At 46.3% G+C, this 18622-nt stretch overlaps 1 pseudogene across 3 annotated transcripts in view; it reads left to right on the top strand.

The window, feature by feature from the left end:
* Nucleotides 1–18622, top strand: part of LOC144781899 (adenosine receptor A1 pseudogene) — a 316798-nt pseudogene that overhangs the window by 26726 nt on the left and 271450 nt on the right. For all 3 annotated transcript variants that reach the window (XR_013601084.1, XR_013601090.1, XR_013601089.1), the window contains exon 2: nucleotides 2680–2755. The product of XR_013601084.1 is annotated as an adenosine receptor A1 pseudogene, transcript variant X2 (transcript). The remainder of the gene's footprint in view (nucleotides 1–2679; nucleotides 2756–18622) is intronic.

Genomic DNA, 18622 nt, shown 5'->3' with positions numbered 1-18622 from the left:
TCCTCGCGGTCTGATCGGGGTTGACTGCGATGGTCTAACCAGTGTCTTGCCTCCTCGGGATCCGTGAAGAAATGCGTTGTCTCTTCGTAGATGATTTTGAGGCGGGCTGGGAACAGGAGGGCATATTGAATCTTATGTTGTCGCAAGGCTTGCTTTACTGCCAGAAATGTGGCGCGTTGGCGTTGCACTGCTTGTGAATAGTCCAAGAACACCATCACATTCTTGTCTTCTACTCTGAGGACTTGCGCTTGCCTGGCCGCCCGTAGAATCGTGTCTCTGTCCTGATAGTGTAGAAGTTTCAGGATGAATGGTCTGGGTGGGAAGCCAGTGCGAGGGCGACCTGTCGGGACCCTGTGCGCCCTTTCTACTGAAAAGAATGGCGTTAGATCCTGAGTCCGGGTGAACGTTTTGATCCAGGTCTCTATGAATCGGATAGGGTCTTCCTTCTCCACTCCCTCCGGCAGATTGATCAGACGTATGTTACTCCGTCTAGAGCGTCCTTCTAAGTCGTCCGTCTTGCGTTCGAGAGAGGCGACCTTCTCTTGCAGATCCTTGATGGCTTTCTGATTGAGATGGACTTGGTGTTTCAGTTCTTGGATCGTGTGGCTCTCTTGTTTCACCTTATCCGCCAGCTTCCTGTGGTCGTCACGTAGTAGGGTGATGTCCGAGGCCAGTTCCCCAAATTTAGTTTCCATGGAGACCCGTGAGTGTTCGATGGCCGCCAGGACTTTATCTAGTTTTGTAGACATGTTCGATTCTTGTGGGGGGCCTCCGGTCTTTGGTCCACGTGAGGGGCCCGGGGAAGGTGATCTTCTCTGAACCGGCGCCGGTGTCGCAGGCACCGTCCGTTGTGGTCGTCCCATGATTATCGTTGGTGACCCGCCGGTCCGGACCGACCGTTAGTTGTGGTTCAGGTTCTTGCCCTCTGTAACGCTGTGTGAGCTGGGTCTCCGGGGTCTCCTCTTTCCGGCGTGAATCTTTCAGGCTCCTCGATTTTGGGGGTCTTATGGTGCGTCTGCGAATGGGGGAGCAGACTCTTCTCGCCTACACTGTAGTGGCCACCCGATGGGTACAGTCACCGGGGGTCGACACTTCCCAGAGGGCCCTGGGTCAGTCACCGGGGGTCTCCAGCCAGGTATCAGGGCTCGTCGCTGGAATGCACATGGTAGTGGTGGCGCGCAGTCTCCAAATGGTATTCATCGGCGCCGACCCCTGAGCTCCCAGATCAGGGCTCCGGTGTCTCCCTTAGTCAGCTCGCTCCGGTGGCGCCATTTTGGGTTGGGGTCTTCCCAGGATCCTCCGCAGTGATCCTCCCCGGTGTCCAGCGTCGTTCGGTGGGGTCAGTGTCGGTTTCCCCGAGTATTCACTGCGATGGGTCCCCGGGGATAGTGTCTGTCTGGGTTCCCCCGCCTCAGAGGGAGTGCAATCGGCGCCCTGACTGCCGTGCGTCTGCTCCGAGTCTGAGGCCCACAGCCCACCATCGGAATCCGCTGAATCTTGCGAGCGGAAGTCTTCACCGGGTGTCTCCGCTTACCGGTAAGGTACGTTGGTCACTCCCGGGTCCGATGTCTGAGGGGACCGCTCCGAGCTCTCGGGGCCTCCCGTGTTAGTTCCTGGGCGCCGCCATTTTGGAGGAGGATCCGCCGGGGGCTTTAGGAGCTGGTTCGGGTACGCCTCGGGCTCGCCGTGTCTCTCCGAGACCTCCCAGGCTGTCTCGGGAGTTTCCCGTTGCCGATGGTGAGGTTATTTCAGCTGGATGGTGGCTTTCATTGTCGGTGTGGTGGGTAGCCCTCCGGAGCTCTAAGGGAACCCGTCCACCATCTTGGCTAGGTTAGCCACGCCCCCAAGGGGCACATGAATGTTGTAATGCATAATAGCTGATGCTCTTGAAACTTAATAAAACAAAGTTAAACAAAACTATTTATATTACAATATCTTCTAATTCTTCAAAATTGATTCCACAATTTAAAAATAAGGTTATTTTGTTAGTGAAGCAATGTCTAGTAATTCTAACATTAGTGCACCTGCAGCGTTTCTAACTGACCCTGGCAAACCTGCTATGAAGTGGAAAAAATGTCTATGTGCTTTTGAGAACTATTGTGGCCATTGATGGAAAGAAATATGAACCTGAAAGGAAAAAAACAATTATGTTTGGCTTATTGGGTGTAGCAGGTCAAGACATTTTTGATAGTTTACCTGACTATGAAGTACCTCCAGGTCAATTCCTACCTCTTGATGAGTATCAGGAAGCTATCAAGCGCTTAGAAAAGCAATTTGGAGAGGAGCCAAACATAACGATTGGTAGACATCGTTTCGCTGTGACAGTTGGAAACAGAAACAATTGAGGAATACATTGCTTGTTTACGTGTTCTGGCCACCAAATGTGAATTTAATGAAATTGTAGATATATATATATCTATGAGACCAGCTTGTTTTTTATTGTTTTGAAAAAAAGATTCAGGAGAGACTGTTGGCGTGCAGAAACCCTTCTCTCCAGGAAGCCATAGACATTGCCAAGGGAATTGAGCGCTCTCTTGAAAGCTCAAAGGAACTTTCAGCTGAGAGAAACCCAAAGACTAATGTTTTTTATATGCATGAGAAAAAGAAAAGTGATAATAGCAATGACAAAAGAATCAAACAGAATAGTTTTACAGATTCTAATTATTTTGTTTGTTTTAGGTGTGGTTCAAAAAATCATACAGCAGTTTTTTCAGGATGTCCTGCACTGGGGAAGAAATGCACTAAATGTTTTAAGGTAGGGCATTTTGCTGATGTTTGTAAGAATTTTAAACCAAATCGCATCCAGAGAGTCAAAGTTAGAAATGTAGATGGTTTTGAAAAAGATATGTGGTCCAATATTGTTTTGACATTTGATGATCCATGCAATTCCATTGAAGGTCCTCTTGGAGTTACATATATAGGTAAGGTCCAATTGAATATTATGGCGGATTCAGGTTCGCCAGTTACTATTGTTTCTGACTATTTTCAGGATCAGTTAAATATTAAAGGGAGGTCCATGTCAACCAAAGTATATGTTGCCGAACGCAGAAGAAACATTGTAGGTTGGAAGGATCTAGCTCGTTTAGGTATCATTCTTAAGCCAGGTGTCGATGATCCTATTGTTTTGGATGATGTTGTTTCTTCTATCAATTCTTCTGTTTCTTATTCTTCTTTGGATAATGTAGAATCTGTACTTTGTAAATGTGATTCACTGTTTGAAGACCGTATTGGTTGTGTCAATGGTTTTGAGCATTCCATTAGGTTGAAGAAAATGCTATTCCTGTAAAACATAAGGTAAGGTCAATTCCTTTATCAGTCAGAAATGAAGTGCAAAATGTTCTCAACAAATTAGTTGAAGAAAAGGGTATAGAACAGACTGACTCAGCAGAATGGGTTTCTGCAATTGTTTTGATTAAAAAGAAAACTGGCGTTATGCGTTTATGCGCAGATTTGAGGTCTTTAAACAAGAATATTTTGGAGGATTTAAAAAAATATATATATTTATTGTTTTCCAAACATAAACACCATACAGTGTAACACTTCATATTAAACAGGTACATACATTTGATTATGCATCATTATTATAATTTCTATCTTCTCCTACTCTCCAGTATTAAGTGTGACTTAAAGCTGTTCTATGTCTGCATCACAGTACAACCATCCAGGCACAAGCTATTGCATGTATATCGCTCTTGTATATTTTGGTGGATTGTTATCCTTTACCCAAAATCCAAGAGATGTTAGCAGCTACTGCTGGGTTGAAATATTTTTCTTTAATAGATCTCAAATCGGCATATCACCAAGTTAAACTAGCTGAGGATTCCAAAGATTATACTAAATTCACTTTGGGAGCACATAGATTTATCAGACTTCCATTCGGTTTGACTTCATCAGCTAGTGTCTTCCAAAAGTGGATGGCATGTATTTTAAAAGGGGTAGTGGGTGTTCAGAAATTTCAGGATGATATTCTGATACTTGCCAGTACCATTGAAGAGCACAATAAAATCCTAAACATTGTGCTCCACAAATTAAATGAGAGAGGCATGACTGTTTCTAAAAATAAGTGTACATTTCTTCAAACTGAAATAGAATACTTAGGCCATATCTTGAGTGGAAGTGGGATCAAACCTAAACTGAACTTAGTCAAGGCAATTTCGGATGCTCCTAAACTGGAAGATAAAGATTTACTGAGATCGTTTTTGGGTCTCAGTGAATATTATTCATGTTTTATTGAAAACTATTCTGATATTGTGGAGCCTTTGAGTATGTTATTGCGCTAGGGTGAAACATTTTTGTGGTCAGAACTTCAAGATTTGGCCTTTGCAGAGATTAAAAGTGCAATTGTTAATGCTCCAACGTTAAAACTGTATGATCCAGAATGTACCAATGTCACCACGGTCGATGCTAGCTCTGTTGGTATTGGAGCTGTCATCACACAGAAAGTAAATGGAAATGTACATACTGTTGCTTTTATATCCAGACGTTTGCATGATTCTGAAATTCACTACAGTACAATAGAGAGGGAGGCACTTGCCTGTGTATGGGCTGTTGAGAAGCTCAAAATGTACTTGTGGGGTAAACAATTTGAATTAATCACAGATCACAAACCATTAACCTTCATGGTGGATGGATGTGGCAGGGGTAATGGTAAAGCCTCTGTAAGGTTAGCTAGGCTGTTAGCAAAACTTCAAGAGTACACTTTTTCGATAAAACAAATAGCTGGCAAAAACAACATAAGAGCAGATTTCTTGTCACGTTTACCAATTTCTTCAGAACCAAAAGCAGACGAAGACACAGAATGTGTGGTATCTTATGTTGATGATTTTAATGAAACAGAACAAGTTTGTAGTGAGTCTGACTGGTTAAGCTTAATTAACAATGACCCTGTTTTTATTAAAGTTAAAGAATATATTTTGAGTAAGTGGCCACCGGTCAGAAACTTATCTTCTGACTTCAAAACGTATGTTCAAGTTGCTGATGATCTCAGTATAGAAAAAGGTTTTCTTTTGAGAGGTGATCTCTTGATTTCACCTACCAAAGTGAGAAAGAGTTTAATCAAGTTAGCTCACGGTTCCCATTTAGGTTCCACCATGACCAAGAAGAGATTACAAAAAATACTACACTGATGACTCCAATTAATATTCTTACCTCAAACGTATGGGGCATCCACTTACCTACACGCAGATACTCCATCTATTCTTACCTCAGATGTCTTTTTACCCATATTACTTTTCTACAGGAGATGCACTTAACACTCTAGGAAGTCTCCAGAAGCGCTAGCATAGACAATTATTTGCCACTAGATTTTTTACCTGTACAAGAGGGGCACTGGTGTCGTTGAACCATCGCCATAGAGGCAGGTGGCATAGAAATCATCTTCCTAGGCCGGATCATGCTCCTGATGTGGAGCAAATTATACAGGACCAACGCAGGTCCTTACAAACAGCAGCAGCCAAGTGAGAAGCGGTGCAGGCCTTGGACCTTGATGACGGCCCTGCTGGATCCAGCAGTGAGGAGGACTCCTAATATTGGTCCTTCTATCCGCGCCTCCCGATGTAACGCCGATGACATAATCTGACTTGAACTTAGACGTACTGTATCATCGAAGAACTCTTGCAAAGCCTCTGAAAATTTAAATCGCACTATGATTGACCTTATATCGCAGTACACCATGTCAAAAGGTAATACTTGTTGCATAACATGACCTGTCTGCTCTTGCTCCCTCCTCCCCCCACTTCCCTCCACAGGTATACAATGTTATATTTGCCTTGTGTTCAATCACAGTTTTACCTAACACTATGTAAAGTGTGCTGTTATTGCTCTTTCACTTGTCATTGTAGGGGCAACTCTTCTCAAATTTTATGCTCCCTGCGCTATCCACAGGTGTTTTCCTTTATTACTTTCTGCTAATTAAAAAGAACTGGATTGTTCATTAGTTTGGGGGAAATATGCTTGCTGTTGTTTTCTTATGTTTTTGTTGTTTGTAGGAGCCTGACACCGCACCCGCACCCACGCCCAGACAAGCTAGCCGCTGTTGCGACTCTATATGACCTGTCTGCACTGGTGACTCCAATTAATATTCTTACCTCAAACGCATGGGGCATCCAATCACCTAGAAGCAGATACTCCATCTATTATTACCTCAGACGTCTTCCTACACATATTACTTTCCTACAGGAGATGCACTTAACACTCCGGGAAGTCTCCAGAAGCACTGGTGTAGACAATTACTTGCCACTCATTTTTCTACCTGTGCAAGAGGAGCACTGGTGTGGATTAGGCCAGGGGCTCCCTTTATGACAGAAGACTCTGATATTGATGCAGAAGGCTGATACTTTTTGTGATAGGCTGTCTGGATGACCGACAGATACTTATCGGGTTGGTCTATGCACCAAATTCGATTCAAGCCACTTTTCTTGACAAAATGTCCTGCAGGCTTTCCCACTGGAAAAGGCTGCCGTGGCTCATAGGAGGTGACTAACTCTGTTGCTGAGCCAGGGCTCGACCGTTCAGTTCCCCCATTTCCCAGCGCGCCCACGGCTCAGCAGCGTGTGCACTGCAGGATTGGCTTCACCATTGGCAATTGATAGATGTATGGCGTCTCCGTAACCCCACAACCATGGTATACTTGTTCTTCTCTAGCCTGCACCAATTGCATATCAGGCTTGACACGATTGTCTGTACGACCAACTTGCTGCCCTTGGTATCATTCAGATCACAACCCATAATTCTTGCAGTTGTTGTGTGACGACAATCCACCTGCAATCTCCACATGGCGGTTGCAGTGGGGGCCCTGGAGGACCCTCCTTTTTAGGTAGCCTTGAGCTCTGCAATGGTAGAATACTTCGAACACAACAACTGTACGGTGTCCATGCAGCTTCTTGAATTGGACGCCTTTAAGGTCATCGTCCAGGGACACTGCCTGGGTACGCAGCAGAAATCCATTGAAATCGATCTTACACGCCTTGAAAAAACACTTCTCTGATGTGAAACTCACGCAGTGCACATTCCAACTGAGGTATGCCAGTTAGCAACTCAGCGTGCAGAACACGTCTCTGCTAGAGAAACAGCGCAGTCTCAACTATGCAGCTCACTTGGTTCGCCCGCATGCTGCTGCTGACAGATCGGGCTGCTTGTTAGCTTGGCTCATTCACCAAGAACAATCTTGTTCCCCATTCTGGCACTGCGCCCCTCTACTGATACCTTATCCATACTCAGAATGAGATACATACTGAGCCCGTGCAACATTACACATCCCTATATCGGTCGAACACCCCGACGAACGTCATTTGTTTTTTTCCTCTGTCTCACTGCCCGCATCACACCAGAGCAACAGCAGAGTCAGATGAACTTCTCACTCAATATGAGATACAGAAAAGCATCCCGGCGCTAGCCACTGGCAGAACCCCAGGTCCTGATGGCTTACCAGCCAAATTCTATAAAGCTTATGCCCCGTTACTTGCTCCCCAGTTGAAGCTTCTATATGAAGAAGCTCCCTCTAATGCTGATAGGGCGGGATTTTCCTTCTAGAGTCTGCTTACCATTCTCCAGAATCCCGTCACAGGTCGACTGGACCTTTTTACCTGTCATAGAATGAATTAGGCAATCTATCCACCAATAGTCAATCAAATTTCAACGATTCCCATTGTTTTCCCCCAAAGAACTACCGACTAAGGACTAAGTTTGAAGATTTATTACATAACCAAAAACAACTGAAGGTATAAACACCTCAGCAAAAGGTTCAGAAGATAAACAGGCACTAATACAAAGATAACCCTACGGAAAAGTCTCAGACGGCTTATGAATAATACAAGAATCAATTCGAGAATCATCAGGCTAACAAGAATTGCTATAACCTGAGTTCTAGTATGCATTGGAAAAGAGTATAAATCAGGTTAATCTGTCCCTACACTATACTAAGTGACATCCCTACTCAGCAATAGCCCAATCTAATAAAGGTGTCAGCAGTGGTAACTTCCAACGAAGTTCACTCACTTTCCTTCTACTTAGTCTAGAGATCTCTCAGTCATAGCTAAGCTCTCTGCCAACCAACCGCTCCCTCTCGCCTCTCAGCCCATCTACTCTGCTTCCACCCTCGGGGTGCTGTCCCTAATACAAAACCCCACAATGCAGATGACACGCCGTCAGGTACGCCCCTCTCAAAAGTGTTGGTTTTCAGAATTTTCCATTATGGCACATCTCCATCCTTGTCCGTTAAGACGTCCTTGGGTCCCAGACTCTCCTTCGCTTCAAGTTGCTTCCTTGAATTCCTCGGCTACTCCTCCATGTCTGAGTCTAGCATCCTAACACTCATACACAATGGGCCCTTCTACTTTACTGTCTACTTGGTCCGGCACCTGCAAAGGAATACATGTGAATCGGCTCACAAATTCTTTAATGTTGCAATTGACTTTAGCTAAAGGCAGCTTTCTTCATAAAACATTTCTACGATTTAATGCTAAGCAAGACATTCTCAATCAGGCCTACACAATTTTCATGAACTGGGCTTCTGCATGCTTATAGGCCCAACATCCTAACATTAACATCTCTTTCGTTCTTTAAGCCTCCATCTTTAAAGCAAATACATTTTCTACTTCAATACCTTTATAACGTGTAATAGGTACACTATGAACTTTAACACCTTGGCTGCTAAGGGGTTTTCCCGTCCTGCGCTGAAGCTTCTTGATTCCCATTATACATGACGAGTTGACCTTGTCATGAGCACAGCTCCAGTGTGCTTCATGACGAGTTCACATTGTCATTAGCATCCAAGTGGTTAATAAAGCGGAACTAAATACACAATGGTGATCTTACTAAAACACACCTCTTATTAGTGAAAGGCTTCACGTCAAACGACATTTCTATGTTAAAGCGGCATTATTGATTTTCAAAACTCTTAACATTAGCTCTACATGTATTTCTAATACCAAGTACATTAGTCCTCAACCCTACATTACATTTTGAACACGATTAGTAAGTCCTCTATATATGCGGGTGTTAACTACTTGTACATATGGTACACCCCTACAACATTTTTCTTCTGTTTGGCGCTCTCTCAGTTCCCCCCTTTGATGACCTGTGTCATCACCATCATCACACCATCCCTAAGGGTAAGAACCGAGTTAAACAGAGCTTGACGCCATTTTCCCTCGCTTGAGCATCTCCAATGCTCTCAAGCTCCGATATTGACTGTCCTGTAGGCTCTCCATTCTTTGCTCTTGTACTCTCATCGATCTTTCCATCCTAGTTGACCTGTACCACTTGTACACTCGTACCAAACCCCACAACCCAATCACACATGCCACCACTATGATGAGGGGTTTCAGTACAAACCCAAGGAAACTTCTTCCCAGATTTGCAAACCAGTTTTCAACATTTCCAAATCCCTTGCCAACCTTCTCCCACGCGTTCTCTTGCGTCAAATCTTCAATTTCATAATGGATCGCAGTAATGTTACTTATATATTTCTCCAGATCCTTGGAATTGTCTGGAATATACGTGCAACATTCCTGTACCTTCAAAAGTTTACAGACTCCTCCCTCTTTTGCTAGAAGGACGTCTAAAGCAAGACGGTTCTGTAAAACCATTGTCCTTATCGACAACATCTCACCCTCAACCAACACTAATGACTTAGCTGTACTCATTGATAGTTCATCCACCACAGTTGCCAACCGCCGTATCTTCACGTCATTCAAAATCACTCCCAACATAGGTATTACTGCTCCAAACACATCTCCAACTATTGCACCAGCACTTTCACCTCGCTTTACCCTCGTCTGCCGTCCTCCCTCCAAAAGAGCAAAATCCTCAGTATGGTAAATCTTGGGAAAAATGATCGCTAGATAACACGTTCCATACCACTTTTCCGGCAATCTTACATACGCATTCCTTCCGCAGACAAAGTAAACAGTAGGAATCACCTGCACCACACTCTGCAAGAAATCCTTCGTGTAATACTCCATTGTGAAAGTGTGTTCACATGTAGTATGACCCACATACACATTTTCATAATACGTCTGTGGTCGGTGAATGCACAACTTCCCTTTCTGCACTTCATCTAGAGCTATCGGACCATAACTCCCTCTTGACCTGTGCTGCTTCTCCTCATCCGTCCAATCAGCTTTACCTTGCCCTGAATCTCGCAACTGTTTTTGCCTTTTGTACCTGTCCTCAACTTGCTCAATGAACTTTTTCTCTGTCTCTGACAACAGACATGTCAAATTGTGTCGGTGTGCATATGAGGTGTCTAACTCTTGTGTCGGAATGAAGAAATATCCAAGTCTACCCTCTGACTTATAATAATCGAACTTTTTCAAGTGTTTATAAGCAGGGACTTCTGGTAACACAGCATCATAATTCGAAAAGAAATACTCAAAATGGTTTCGCCCGTAAAATATGCTAAGCAGCAGACTACATGAAATACCATATGTCAATGGAAGGTGATGGTATCTAATACCCTCATCTACTGAAGCCGGCAATTGCATACACACATAGCAGTCTTTCGCATCCATCGCATCAATGTATTCATACAACAACTTTGCATACGCATTCTGTCCAAAATTTCCTTTAGACAGATCTGCATGTAACCTACGACTCTCCTCTTCTAGCAAAGCCTTCTCTGCTCCTACTTTGACTTCTTTCTTGCTAGAAGTGGTAGGTGTCGGTGTTCCCTCAACCTTCACTGCCTGCTCATGTGGTACTAAATAGGAAACTATAACTACTAAAAATATAAAGAATATCACTCCTCCTAAAAGAGTGCCTACAATGCACTTAGCCCTACAAGTCGGGTTTCCAGCCTCCATGGTCTCTGAACAATATAGTTCGTTCTCAGCGACAACCCAAAGTCTCTTTCTTGGTTATTTGAGTCTCTCGAACCACACCTCTGAAAGCAGAAACCCCCTATTTAGCTCTTCGCTGGCATCAGCAACGGACAACCCTAACCCTTCTCCGTCCTCTGTGGAAAGTCCCTAAATTTCTTCTTCTTCCACTCGGCTCTAGGTTAGTTCAACAGCTATTTGTAAAAGTCTTTAATAATCGATGATCACACTTGCTCCAACTGCACTTAGCACATAATCCAGAAGTTCCATGCGAAGCACAACCGATTCGTAAGATGGTATTTCTGGACCAAATGTAGGAAAAATAAGTCTATCCAGGATTAGATCAAGTATCTTGCTTAGGTAAGGGGGATTAGGAATGGTGAGTGTCAGTACGCCTTCGATCTCAAGTCCTGGTACCAACAGCACCACTTCCAACTTAACATTTGGGGTCGTACTGGTCACTGTCACAGCCCTCACCCTCCCTGATCTCAGTACACAGGGCATTTGTGACAGGATAGGTCCACTCAGGAGTGGCGTATCTTCGACGAGGTATTCTCACCCTCCTTGACCTCCTCGGACCTCTTTGCTCTGTTTCTTGTTCTCCCTCGTCCTGGTCGGATTCTTCAGATACAGGGGCAAGATCTCTTTCGGAAGCCAATCTTACGTTCAATCGCCTCCGCCTCTCAGGCCAATGAGCCTCTGCGCTTCTCACTCTTCTGCTTCTCGTTTGCACACCCTGCTCATCACTACTTCCAGCTTGCTCTGCGCTCAAATCGCCTTCACAGTCACTTCCCCATTCAGAGGCAGACTCAGTGTCACTGTTGTCGTGATTTCCTTCAGCTTGATCAGATGAGTTACCAGCCTCTTCAGACACCCCCACAGCTTGACTTGTCCCCTCCAGTGGATCTTCTTCCACGTCCGAATTTTCATCTACGAGGGGAGCTGTTTCTTCCAGGGGTGCTGGAACTCTTCGGGTGTGAGAAGCATGGACCCAGTTTGGCAATCCTCCACACTTCACAGTAGTGTTCGTCACCAAGATAACTTGAAACGGTCCTCTCCAGCGCACATCCAGGCAGCTTTTTCTTACGTGCCTCCGCACCAGGACCCAGTCAACCGGGCACAGATCGTGACAAAGGTCTCTAGAAGCCGGAATTTCCGCAGCCTGCACCTGAAGGGACACAGAATGGACGACATCAGAAAGTCCTTTGCAATAATCAAGAATCAGATCATCTGTGATATTTAGCAAGGCTGTTGTAGGGATAGATGGCAGCCTCATAGCCCTCCCCATCAATACTTCATGAGGTGAGAGTCCTGTCCTCCTGTCTGGCGTACTACGCATGCTCATTAGCACCAAAGGTAAAGCATCTGGCCATTTCAGGGACGTGGATGAGCACACTTTCGCCATTCGGGCCTTGAGGGTTCCATTTATTTGCTCCACTATGCCAGAAGCCTCTGGTCGGTAACTACAGTGCAGTCTCTGATAAATGTTCAGTGCAGAGCAGAGCATTTTCACAATTTCGCTATTAAAATGCTTCCCTCTGTCCGATTCCAAAGAGGTCGGAATCCCGAAACGTGGCACCCGCTCCCTCAACAACAACTTTGCTACTGTGAGTGTATCGCACCTACGAGTTGGGTATGCCTCAACCCACCTGGAAAACACACACACGATCACCAAGACATACCTGAGGCGATTACACCTCGGCATCTCAATGAAATCCAGTTGCATCCTATAGAAAGGTCCGCCGGACCTCCCAATGTGACTCATTGTGACTGGTGTTCTTTTCCCAACGTTCATTTGTTGACATGTAACACACCTCTGACATACTGCTTCCGCAGCCATTCGGAATTTCGGGTTGTACCAAGTTTGTCTGAACACACGCATCATCGCATCTCTTCCCAGATGTACAGGACCATGTATCTGTCGTGCTATCGGACTCACCAGTTCATTCGGCAACACCGCTCTCCCATCAGCCGAAACCCACAAATCCAACTCTCCTTTGACACAGCCAGCTATCTCCCACGCCCTTTTCTCATAGTCTGACGCCTGCTCCTGCATGCTCTTCAATTCTTCCCAGGTATCTGCCACCTCAAGCATCATGCTTAACTCAGTCCTTCCCTGTGCCCCTTCGACAGTTTGTTCAGTAAACGAGTATCCCTGCTCGGCACAGTAACGTGCAACTTCATCAGCATAACGATTTCCCATGGACACAAAATCAGTACCCTTGGTATGTGCAGTGCATTTTACGACGGCTATCTCTGCTGGACCCTGCAAAGCCTCCAGCAGTAATCTGATAAATTCTCCATTCCTGATAGGGGAACCCAATGATGTCATGTAACCCCTTTGAGACCACAACTGACCGAAGTCATGAACCACACCGAACCCATATTGGCTCTCAGTATATATGGTGATCCGAATCTTGTTGGCTGCCAAACAGGCACGCGTCAACTCAATTATCTCGGCCACCTGAGCGGAGTGTACTCCTTCCAGGCAGGCCGCTTCGACTATTCCAGAAATAGTACAGACAGCAAAAGCTGCTCTCAACTGACCAGTATTGTCCCTTACACATGAGCCATCAACAAAGTAAATTTCATCAGGGTCCACCAGTGGCTCATCAACAATATCCGGTCTGGGTTTGGTGCACAGTTCAGTCACATCAAGACAATCATGGTCTTCCCAATCATCATCTAAATCATTTGGTAATGGCATCAAAGTAGCAGGATTCAAGACCGAGCACCTCCTAAGGGTCACATTCTCCGCAGCAAGTATAACCTGCTCGTAGCGTGTGAGCCTGTTGTTTGTCAAGTGCTGCGTCTTGGTCCTGGTCATCAACAATTCCACTGAATGAGGCACATGTACTGTCAGTGAATGACCCATCACAATGCTTTCACACCTTTCAATGCTGACACCTGTTGCGGCAATGGATTTAAGACATCCGGGCAACGCTGCGGCTACTGGATCTAAGGTAGCCGAGAAGTAAGCAACTGGTCTACGGACTCCTCCATGATCTTGTGCTAAGACTGCCAAAGCACACCCCTCTCTCTCACAACAGAACAGTGAAAATGATTTGGTGTAATCGGGCATTCCCAGAGCCGGAGCGCGACACAAGTCCTCTCGCAGCTCAAGGAAAGCCATCATACAATCTTTGTCCCATGGTACCGGATCACTTACATCCTTGTGCGTCAGTTTCTGCAATGGTGTAGGAGAGTAGGGTCTGCTATCCTATGGTCACCCCAATTTTTGCTTTTTGCTTCACTGGTTTTCGACTTACTGAGGCTGTGGGCCTGCTAATCAGACCCCCAGCCTGCTGTTCTCTCTCTAAATTTATAATACATGTGCTATAGGTACATACCACAATTGGAAATGGACTCCTTGTCAGCCCCTGTACCATGCACTATAGGTGCTCAGGGCATAGGTGCCACCAAGGCCTACCAGGGGCTGCAGCATATCTTTTGCCACCCCTGGCTGGTTCTTAAATTGACACAACTGGCTGATCACTCAGCTAGGGCAAGTTGGTGTAATCACCTCTTGCTTAGATGTAGTATACCTATATCTAAACCTATATCTGGACACATATAAACCTGTGAGCCACTCCTATGGAAGGCCTTGTCAATCCTGGAGGCAGAGTGCGTGGTTTAATGTGAGATGGAGCTCTAGCATGAGCTGAGCCTGTCTGCAGCTGTCGGGAACAACTCCCTAAGCTGTTCCAGGATAATGCCATACCATATACTATTAAGTGCATTATAATCCTCGCGGTTATATGGCAACTTTGGTTTGGCTTTATCAAAACATGTTGTGTAATCCACAGGGCTTATTTTACCCGTGAACGCCTCTGGAAAGCGGGACTGATTGAATCCCCGGAATGCCTGCGTTGTGGGGCGGAGATGGGCTTGCTGCTTCATACGGTGTGGCTGTGTCCGGGGATAGCTGGCTTTTGGAGAGGTGTGTGGAATTGCCTGTCTGAGGTGCTACACTGGGACCTACCTCGCACTCACCGGTTGGGAATGCTCCATATTCTTGCAGGAGTGGGGGGGAACTGCTATAAGCGCCATCTTTTGCTGTTGGGACTTGTTTTAGCCAAAAGAGACCTGGCACGGGCATGGAAAGACGAACGAGCACCTCCTTTGTGTGTATGGAAGGCGGGGCTGGATTTCTGTATGGGTCTGGAGCGCCCGATTTTTGAAGCGCGAGGGTGCCCTCGCAAGCACTTTAAGATATGGAAGAGATGGGCCGATTATAGAGACTTGCCGCTGGACCCCCCGATCGACCCCGAAGAGGAGCCCTAAGCTCCCCAATTGCATGGGCCTATGTCTTGCGCCTTGCCGGATACACTATACTCACACACGGCAGCTTTTCCCTTGATTCTTCTCACGTGCACAGGGTTAGGGTGGGATTGCGGGTGGAATTAGTTGAGGGAGTTGGGAGTTGGGATGGGATGGGGTGGGGGGGTATTATCAATAAATAAGATTTGCAATGATCTCATTTAGACCTTCGATCCTGCTAACAGTAATGTATCCAAATGCTTGGTGGTTTCTCCTGATTGTGGGGTGCCACGTTGATTGCCTTGCTTGATTTCCTTAATAAAATCTGTTGTGAAAAAAAAAACATGTCGTGTAAGGTGTCATACGATTTGGAATACTATCCCCTCACCAGTCCTGGCGACGGGGATAGCATTCCACCCCTCTAGAGGGAGAAGACATGTTACTTTGCTGTAATGCGGTTGATTTTTAAAAGAGCCTCAGATCCACAAAATGGATGCTTCTGCCACAGACACGAGTCTGACCTCCTGCAGCTGACCGAAACTCGGCCAAGGAGGCCTGGACAAAGAATTTCCTGTCACAGGGAGGTGTCACACCACCCCAGACAGTAGATAGTGGATTGTAGCAGGGAGGTTTGAAAGAAACCAGACACTGCCTGGGGAGCACAAGGCTGCCCCTTGCATAATCCGGCCAAACCGGTTCTGGGGCACACCAGCCCCAGTGCGGCCTGGATCAAAGGAAAGGGGTGTATCCACCCCCTTCCTGGGTCCCACCCATAGGAGGGGACCTAGCAGGTAATCCAGCCCCCCAGATTCGAATAAGAGTGGGAGCAGTGCCAATGCACTTCAGATTATACTGATGAAACATAAGAAACAAAACTCTGGACCCTTCGACATCCTACTCGACGTAGAAGACTGAAGAATCTCCCTTGTGGTCAAGGAGTGACCACCCTGTGCAAACAGGCACCATCCAGCACCTCGACGTCTGCTTTGTTGCAGTTCCCACCGGAACTCGAGCGACAGAGATCGACGAGATCGAGCTTGCCTGCCTTCTTACAGCCCTATCCACAGTCCCTGCAGAGCTGAGACCCGTGGAGGCGACCGGAAGCGTGGGGCACGCTATCTTGAAAAGACCACGAGACGCTGACCGTGCAGCCCACGAGTGACCCTCGAAACTGTACACCGGGGTTTGAGAAGCCCGCACCCTGAGCCACTCTTGCACCGAAGCTCACCCCTCTACAGTCGACGAGTGCTGCGTGGGGCCTTTCTGCTTTCTTTGGCTCAACGCGTTGGCCCGGTCACTTGCCAGCTGGCTTGTGGCCCCTGTGCCGGCGAAAACCTAAATACGACTTGTGATTCTGGTTGCTCCAGATTTGCACCCGCTCCTCCGAAAAGGAGCACCCGCTCTGACCCTCCTGGTCCGAGTGAGAAGCAATCTTCCAGTTCCGCGTGGATTGCTTTTGCCAAGTGTTGTTTGCTCCGATCTTGAAGCCGACAACGCCGACGGTGAGAGCCTACGTGGGACAGCTCGTGACCCGCTCCTGGACGTCGCAGATGCCCCAGAGCCCACGTGGCAGCGGAGAGAAGCTCCTCGACAACCACCTGATTGCGCCCGACATTGCCTGGTTCCATCCTGGTTCCACCCTGGTCACTGCTGAGTGACCCAGACTCTGTCCCCTCTGCTTTCAGGTACTTTTCTACTCTGATCCACCCTTGGATCACACCGGACACTTCTCCTTCACATCGCCTGCAGCATCTTAAGCTTCAAGCACCCAGAACCTGCGTGACGAAACCCGACGCCACTTCGACCCTATGCATCCGCTTCCTGTGGGTGAGGTAACATTGCAACGCCGGTGTTCCCACACTGGTACACACCTCTAGGGCCTGTGTCTAAAGTTTTGTCCTTCTAGGTTCATCGGAAGTATCCTAAAACTCTATTTGTGTAACTTTTACGCACCATTGACTTAACATTGGTGCATGCGTGTGCTCTAAGCACTGCACCCGAATCCCGCGGGCTTTTCCCGACTTCAGAATTGCTTGTCCCGACTGTTCCCAGCGATTCCCTAGGCCCTAGGCCGACCCACTGTTCGATTGGTATCCCTTATACCACTTTCTTAATATATGGTCTGAGTGGCCACCCGCCCTCATCCATAATTGTGCAACTTTGTATGTTATACTGTGCTTTTGATTTAACGCTTGTGCCTCTTTATTCATAAAGAGTACTGGGGATTATTTGTAGAAATAAACACGTATATTTTTATAATATATACTTGTGTGGTGTCCTTTCATTTGATATTACAGGACTGTGATTGGTAAAACAGCTCGCTTAACACGACCTCTTGAGTTTAGCCTTTAAGGCTGCTTAGTCTATGCTACCATTAAGATAGCTTGTCTACAAGGTTGACTTACAACCAGACACCATAAGGGATAGTTTGGACTGATACAAGGTGGTTCCAGAATTGGAAACATCATATATCAGGCCAACTTCTCACAAATGGTTTCGCCTTCAGGGAAAAATTGGCAATCCACTGGCGACAGTAGCCAACCATGCCCAAGAACATCCTAACCTCTCTCTGGGTTGAAGGCACCATCATTCTCATGATCGCCTCAATCCTGTCAGGCGACACTTTCCTCTTTCCCTTCTCTATTCTGTGACCCAGATACTGTACTTCAGACAAACAGTACTGTAACTTGCTGGGAGATACCTTGTGTCCATTCTCTGCTAAATGGTTCAACAAAGCAATAGTGTCAATTCTACAAGCATCTTCTGTCTCTGACGCAACAATGAGGTCGTCTATGTATTGTACGAGAACGGAGTTCTGCGGCAGTACCAGACTCTCAAGGTTTCTTTTCAGCAACTGATTAAAGAACGATGAGCTCTCAGTATACCCTTGAGGGATACGACACCATGTTAGAACGCGATTCTCCAGCTTGAACGCAAAAAGAAATTGGCTCTCCTCATGCAATGGAATCGAAAAGAAAGCCTGACACAGATCAATCACAGAAAACCATTCAGCTTGGAACGGTATCTGAAACAGTATCACTGATGGATTCGGTACCACTGGACAGCATGGAACAACTATGTTGTTCACCTTTCGCAAGTCCTGCACAATCCTGAACTTCCCGCTAGGCTTCTGCAAACCCATAATCGGGGAATTGCATGGACTGCCCATGACTTTCTTCAGAATTCCCTGTCTAATCATGGATTCAATCACAGGTTTTATTCCTGCAATAGTTTCCGGAGTCAACTTGTATTGGGGTGTTCTTGGGAAATCAACGTTAGGCCTTACTTGAATCTTAACTGGCTCTACTCCTTTGATCAAACCGATCTCCTCTCCTGTAAAGTCCCACACTTCCTGTGAGACCGTATCCCTCAAATCCCAAGGGAGTTCCTCCACAGTTAAAGCAGGATACAATTCTATGCACACATGCGTATTTGCAACCTTAAAGGCAGCATCATCATCATTTGTCTGCAACTCCACTCCCCTCGGGGTACAGTAGATGGTACAATTGAGTTTACACAGGAGATCTCTCCCTAACAGACACACC

Source organism: Lissotriton helveticus, chromosome 9 (genome assembly GCF_964261635.1).
Source record: "Lissotriton helveticus chromosome 9, aLisHel1.1, whole genome shotgun sequence".
Lineage (NCBI taxonomy): Eukaryota > Metazoa > Chordata > Amphibia > Caudata > Salamandridae > Lissotriton > Lissotriton helveticus.
The sequence above is the reverse complement of the archived record's forward strand: the minus strand, read 5'-3'. Positions and strand labels throughout refer to the sequence as shown.